At 34.9% G+C, this 7,228-nt stretch overlaps 1 non-coding gene across 1 annotated transcript; it reads left to right on the forward strand.

Moving 5' to 3' along the window:
* Positions 1-1,324: 1,324 nt before the first annotated feature.
* TRNAS-GCU lies at positions 1,325-1,406 on the forward strand. Its single transcript has one exon. It is a non-coding gene; the product is annotated as a tRNA-Ser (tRNA).
* The last annotated feature ends 5,822 nt before the right edge of the window (positions 1,407-7,228 follow it).

Here is a 7,228-nt window from a genome sequence, read left to right on the forward strand (position 1 = left end):
TCATAGGCCTAGAGACAGGGTAAAACAAAACCAGCACATGATTAGTTATCAAAAAGATTTATCTTACGGAAGTACACCCAAAGGTTTTTACTTATATAGAAGAACATTAACTGTCACAGGCCGAATGGTTCACATGACGTTGAATCACATTAGCACCCTGCAGATGCACATGTGGCACCTACTGGATCCTAGACAGGTGGTATCAAAGCAAAAGTGAGGCATGGTAACAAGCTATGTGCAGTAGAAGAAACAACACAAAATTTTCCTCACACACCCACCCCTATTGTCAATCAAGCCGAATGTCAAGCAAGTTTTGAAGTGAGAAAGAGGCAGGTTTTATAGGTATGCCCCTTATCTTATAAAGCAGCTATACTCTCCTGAAATAGTTACTTATGTGAAATGGCCTTACCAGAAAAAGGACATGAAGAGGTAACTACCATAAAATGCAAAACAAGAATGCAATGAAAATGAGATGTTTCAAGTACCCTAAATATTGAAGATGTATTCCCTAGGTTCACCTTGGCTGCGCTGAAACTTAATAGATTGACCCCAAATATGGAATATGCTCATTTATCACTTTCTAATACGTAAGTTAAAGCCCAAATAGCATCTGAAGAAGGAACAAGCTCTAAGGGGCACTTCGGAGATGTTGGTTTTCTTGAAATTTGAAATTCAAGCTATCACCACAAAAGCCTAAATAGTTTGTTCAATGGAAAGACCATGAATACATGATTGATGCAACAGGATTACCAAAATACCAATGCATTACACGGAATATATTTCGCACTTCCTCTTTTCTTCGAAGACGAACGTGTGACTATAAAAAGAAAAACATTAATTCCTCTCTTCGCTGCTTTGAAAACGACGCAATTAAGCTTTTCAATGTTCGAATCTATTGTTCGCAAAAGCAAATAACATACCTAGAGTTGGTCAAGAAATTTGACAGCCCTATGTATAAGTGAATCAAGAATCCTATTTGATTTGAGTTTAGAGAGATAGAGAGGCTTACGGAAAGAGAGAAAAAATACGAGCTTAAAAGAGAACTCTCGGAGCTCTTTGAAGCATATGTAGCAAAGTATTATGAATCCTGAGAGACTCGATGCTCCACTGTTCACCGTCGTAAAAACCCGCCGATCTCCAGCCAGCAAATTACCTAAAACCGCCTGAATAGTTGCCATTTTGTGTTGCAACCTTCCCGTTTGTTCAAACGAATTCCGCCATCACGGTTGTGAAATCCACTATCACCTTGATCACCAAAATGATCCCAGTTTCTCTTATTCAATATGAGAATAATTAAAACACTACTAGAAGTTCGGGCATCCGTGTCGCTTTGGCCGAGTGGTTAAGGCGTGTGCCTGCTAAGTACATGGGGTTTCCCCGCGAGAGTTCGAATCTCTCAGGCGACGTTAAATTATTTAAATATTTTATGTTTTGAATTTTATAAAGTACGGGCTTTTTTATAAATATATGATTATGATTAACATTTACTTATATAATTTATTTAATATAATGGTTTTTACAAAATTGTCTATCTCACAACATTTTTCTAATTTCACCTGTTAAATATCTTTTAGGGTGTAAATTATCAATAACATTCAAGGAGATTAAGGTCGTGTTGTTTTAGGATGGCATAAAGCCTCGTACCTGACACGGAACCCAATATTTGAATCCGGTTTAACGTGAGAGTCCCCAAGTTGATCGGGGATGGTAATACCCATGAAACCCAGCTTCGACTCCACACCAAACCCGAGTATCTAATAATGAGTTCATATATATAGTCGGATTCATACGAGAATGACTATTTCAGAAAATAAAAGAATGGCCAAATTACGTATAAAATCACATGTGATTTTACATTAAAGGCAAAAAAAAAATGTGTGTGTGCAGCCCTATGGTCGCATGGCGAGGTTGCATGGCAAGGTCGCAACAATCACATGTGATTCAACTATTATCTTATTTTCTTAAATATATATCATTTTCATATGAAACCGACTATATAATATATATATATATATATATATATATATATATATAAACACACACACATATGAAGGATCGTGTGAGAAGGGATCTAGACTCTTGATCACCTTTAATCTCAAACTCACCCGTGAATCGCGTTTGATCCGAGGATTGGTCCAGTGCATCTAATCCTAATGTGCATTCAAGGGCGTAATCCTTCTTAAACTTCTCACCTTAACTCTCCTTTTCACTGGAATCCAACCTTATATATAGGGGTTAAATCATGTGTCGACCAAAGAAAGTTGAGAACCTTAAGGACTAATCTAATCCATAGATTAGTTTAAGTCATAGGTCATTAAAGAAAAGAAGCATATTTAGAATAAAATGATGAAATGAGGGTATTTTTGTCAAATTAGAACCTTTTTTGAAAGGTATTGTGGGCATTATGTCATTAAAATCAAATTAAATTAATTTGTCGTCCACCAAATCTCTTTCATATCAAATTCCCTCTATCTCATCTTTTGCCAAATCTAATTCCCTCCATCACTGATCTTCTATTGGAAGCGAAATTACTTCGAGATGGTTAATAACCAAAACGATGGAAAAGATCCTGTAATCCTAGAGATAAGACTCACATGTAACATCTTTAACATTTATTTCATGGAAATTAAAAAAAAAATCACATTTAGGGTTTTTAAAGGGTTTGTAATCGGTTTCTTGATCAATAGTTGACGAAAGAGTGAGAGGCTGCTAGAGAAAAAAAGATTTGTTTTCGTGAATACAACTAGCAATCTTGTACATGTTGATGAAGATGATGACGATAAACGTGACACTTCGTAAGATTGTGGAAGAAGTTAAGAAATAATCTCATCAATGAAAAGTGGTTATTGAACAAGAAGTTGAAGTTTCATAAGGTGAAACATTGTCATTACATTTCATAACATGACTTTGAAACAATGAATTCTATTTATGACTTTGAAACATTGTTATTATGTTTTATAAGGTGAATCTGTTTATGTTTCATATGTAAAGGTGAATCTGATTCGCAAGGTGAATCTGATTCGCAAAGTGAATACGTTTATGCTTCATGTCATTGACGGGTTGGAGAAATGTTCACGACGTAAGTCAGTGGAAGCAAACGGGCAATCGATTGCCTAAAGGACCCCATTTGTGGTTGAAGGCTAAGTTCATTCTTCGATATATCTCACTCGAAAATTGAGGAGCTTCAGTTTATACCAACTTCGAGTTCAACAACTACTAGGTAAAGCCTACTCCTTTCTATCAGAACTGGCAACGTATCTCTAGATCCGATGCAACTAGAAGTCAGTTGATTCCGTGTAAGAATGATTTCCAAACCTTTTTTTTCGAGTGAAACTCCACTTCTTAAGAGCTTATTTGGACAGACTCACTCCCTATTTCATAAGGTGAATCTATTTATGTTTTCCTAAGGATAAGAATTGAATCTATTTTGCTTCATAAGTTGAACCTCTATTCCATTTGTAAATCAATAGTTCATACTACTTATTACATGTTTATGTGGCTAAATGAAATGTGATGATCGCTTGATTCTATTGACGTAATAAGAAGAACATCCAAAGAGACTTCAATCGGGATGAATATGAAACCTAGAATTAATCATCTGAACCTGAAAATCTTGAACCTTGTCATCATAAAAGGAAGGTATTATGCATATAAAACACAACTATTTGATTAGAACCAATAAAAACTATATTTATTACCAAATGACCATTATGCCCATTTTAACTAAAACACCTTTAAATTACAGCCATAACATCAAAATTGATTTCTTGCTTAGATCAGTTCTCTCGGTCCTCAACTTATTCACAGTTCTCATTTGATTAACGTTCTATATATATTGAGAGAGAGAGAGAGAGAAAGAGAGAGAAAGAGAGAGAGAGAGAGAGAGAGAGAGATAGGTTCATACGATAATGGTACCTATTTATGACAATAAGAGAATAACTATGGGCCAATCAATTTTTTTGTAAAATAATTCAGAAAATAAAAATGTCTAGAAAATAGGTGAAAAGGGCATATATGTAATCTTCTCCAATTCATTATTTTTGGAAAGTATCTACTTCCCCAGAATTCAGGATCACTGCCATCTTAGTCAAACAAAAGGCATATGTATCTAGTACGTTTCTTGATGCAGCCATCGATTTTGTATTTCTTCCATATTATTGTTTACGATCCTGGGTAGGAAACTAGTGTACTTGAAAAACCTAAAGATATTTTCTTTGTTTGTGTCTTCAATGGAGCCGTTAATTGAAATAATCAGATGCTACTTTATAGATGAAACTAGTTCTGTTTTTTACAATTGATCCAACAAATCTAGCTAATATGTGCAAAGTTCTGGTTAACAATCTCAATGATGTGGAGTAGGGTGGTGCAGAAAGTCAACCAATACAATAGGAATTGATTGATCCAATTAGAGTCGACTGACCAGAATTGGATATCAAATTATAGTTGGATCAGATGGGATTGGAAATTTCAACATCCAATTTGGATAGGTCGGTTCTTGGATGGCAGTCCAGAACCAACCGCACTGAATCGACCAACATCAAATTACCCACCCAATTAACCATCCGATTACCATCCAACTATCATTCAAAATTTGTTTGCAATTTGCTTAAATGTGAATCTGTTTTGTGTTGGTTTTTGAATTTTTAGTCTCACTTGTGTTGGTTTTAACACATAATAAAAGTGATTAGTCAATTTGTTTCATTGTTAGAAGGATTAAATTAACATATTGAATGGATCTGATCTGATCATCCATTGGATGTGGGATGGATCCAATCCGATCTAATGGATATCTAATAAGAATATCCAGTGGTCGGAACCGAACCAACCAATCATCCATTGGATGGATTAGATCGGTGGTCTAATTTTAATCAGATTGGATCGATTGGAAAAATCCAAAATCCAATGGATGATTTTATCTATTCGTTTATTTATATCACATTGCATTAAATGAATAGGCCTAATGTTGGTCCCAGACGGATCTACAAAAGTTTAAAGGTAACAATTTGTAGGGGGGGTTGAATACAAAAACACAAAATTTCACTTATAAAATTCTTTATTGATATGAGAAGATCAATACAAAGTTTACATATTGTTTGTTGAAGAAGATAAGCTATAACTTATTGTTGATCCTCTCTCTCATTGATTTGATGATGATCCTTTTTATCTTATGAAGTGTACTATTCATGTATTCATCTTCAACGATCATCACTGAGTTTGTTCAGTGATCACGGAACATGTATTGTAATTCTCTCATAGACCAGTATTCTTCAGGAAGACAAAACTCATAGCACAGAACCTTCCGCGATGTCGAAGATAAAGCTGAAGACAGAGACAAGCAAGTTCATGATCTGATGTGGTTTTTAGTGATAACAAGCTCGTCTACACAAGTGTGAAATCTAGTCAAGATTCAACGAACACTGAAGAAACCTCCAACGTTATTCTATTATTAGTGATAAGATGAATCTTGTTAAACAAGATCAGTTTTTGTCTTGTCCTTCTACACACAAAGGACAAACCCATACCTCTCAAAGTAAAGTACTTTACGGAGTCACTCTACTGTCTCCAAGGGTGCTTACCTACTTTGCGAAAGAATACTGTTCATATACGATCGAAGACTATATATCTGCAACAAAGGACAAGCTCACCTCTAGAAGCTTGTTACGTGCTTTGTACCTTCTAAATTGAATTTAATGCAATTGGGTATAAATAGCTGAGAAGTTCTTCCTTCTCAGTTGTCTTCTCTATCTCCATACCACTCTAACAAAGTGAAGAACACAAAACCTTCTTAACCTTTTCTTTTAACAAGTCTTTTCTTTATTTTAATCCATAACTTATGTGTTTCTTTGATTGTTTAGATAAGTTATGTGTCTTATATTTTCCGCAAACAATCTGTAAAAATCTATATTGATCTTATTTTTCAATATAAGTTTTTGTTGGTCCCATAAGGGTCTACAAGAAGAGAAACAGTTTGTAGAAGGGGGGGGGGGATGAATACAAACACAGTATTTTCAAATTTAAAATATATATTGATAGACAAGATCAATACAAATTTTACAGATTGTTTGCGAAAAGATAAGTTATAAGAAACCTATCTAAACAATCTTTGGTTATACACAATGCTTTAGCAATTACAAGAAAAGAAGTTGCTAAAAGAAAGATCATTTACTTAAGCTAGAAGATGCTTGAAGTAAGAATTAGGTTAGAGAGAGATGCGCACTCTCTGCATGGAAAAGAAACACTTCTATTTATACCCAGTGCATTAAATGTCCATTTAATGCAATATGGTAGGTTTAGAGTGCGTGTCAAGCCTTAAGAGGAAGGCTTGTCCTTTGCTACAGTGAATAGTACAAAAGCACTATTCAAGAGCATACATCCTTACCTAAAGTTGGTGGACAAAGAGTCGACTAGTCGGCTTTGTATAGTACAACTTTTTGTAAGGGTATGGGTTTTGTCCTTTGTGTGCATAAGGACAAGACAGTAATAATCGTGCTAAGCAAGCTTCCTTTGATCGCTGAATGCTGGAATGACCTGAAGGTCTCATCATCATTCGCTGAAGCTTGAGCAATATTCACACATATGTAGACAGGCTTGTAATAACTGAATACTGCTTCAGATCACGTACTCGTCGGTCTCTAATCTTCAGTTTCAGTCTTCGACGTTTGTTGAAGGTTCTTTGGTGTGAGTGTTGTCTTCTTGAAGTATTGCTGTCTCTGATAAATTTACAATGCAAGTTCTTCAGCGATCACTGAACATACTCAGTGAAGATCGCTGGAACTGAAAATATAGAAACACAAATACAACGTGAAAGAGAAAAGAGATTAGCATCAAATCACTGAGAGAGAGGATCAACAATCTCCCCCTATTTGATGATAGCAAGATAAAATAAAGAAGGTTATCTTATCAAATAATAGTAAGGAAAAGTTATATACAAAGTGTATATCCCTTTTTACTATTTTAGCATCTTTTTCAGTTTGGTCAGTCTTAGCTTGAGAAGTTTTCTTAAGTTATATCTAAGAAAATTACAAGTACGTAAACTGAAACTGAAAGCTTATTCACTGACTTATAGATTGTCAGTGAATGCGAAAAGTAACACTGGAACTCATAGACTTGTGTCCCTATTACTTTTTTCAGGGATCTTTTTCAGTGAAGTACATGGAATACTCATTTTATTAAACATGGGAAATATTACAAGTATTACAGTACATGTCCAGAACTTACAGAATATAAG

The sequence above is a fragment of the Cynara cardunculus genome, assembly GCF_001531365.2.
Source record: "Cynara cardunculus var. scolymus isolate 2C chromosome LG 8, CcrdV1, whole genome shotgun sequence".
Classification (NCBI taxonomy): domain Eukaryota; kingdom Viridiplantae; phylum Streptophyta; class Magnoliopsida; order Asterales; family Asteraceae; genus Cynara; species Cynara cardunculus.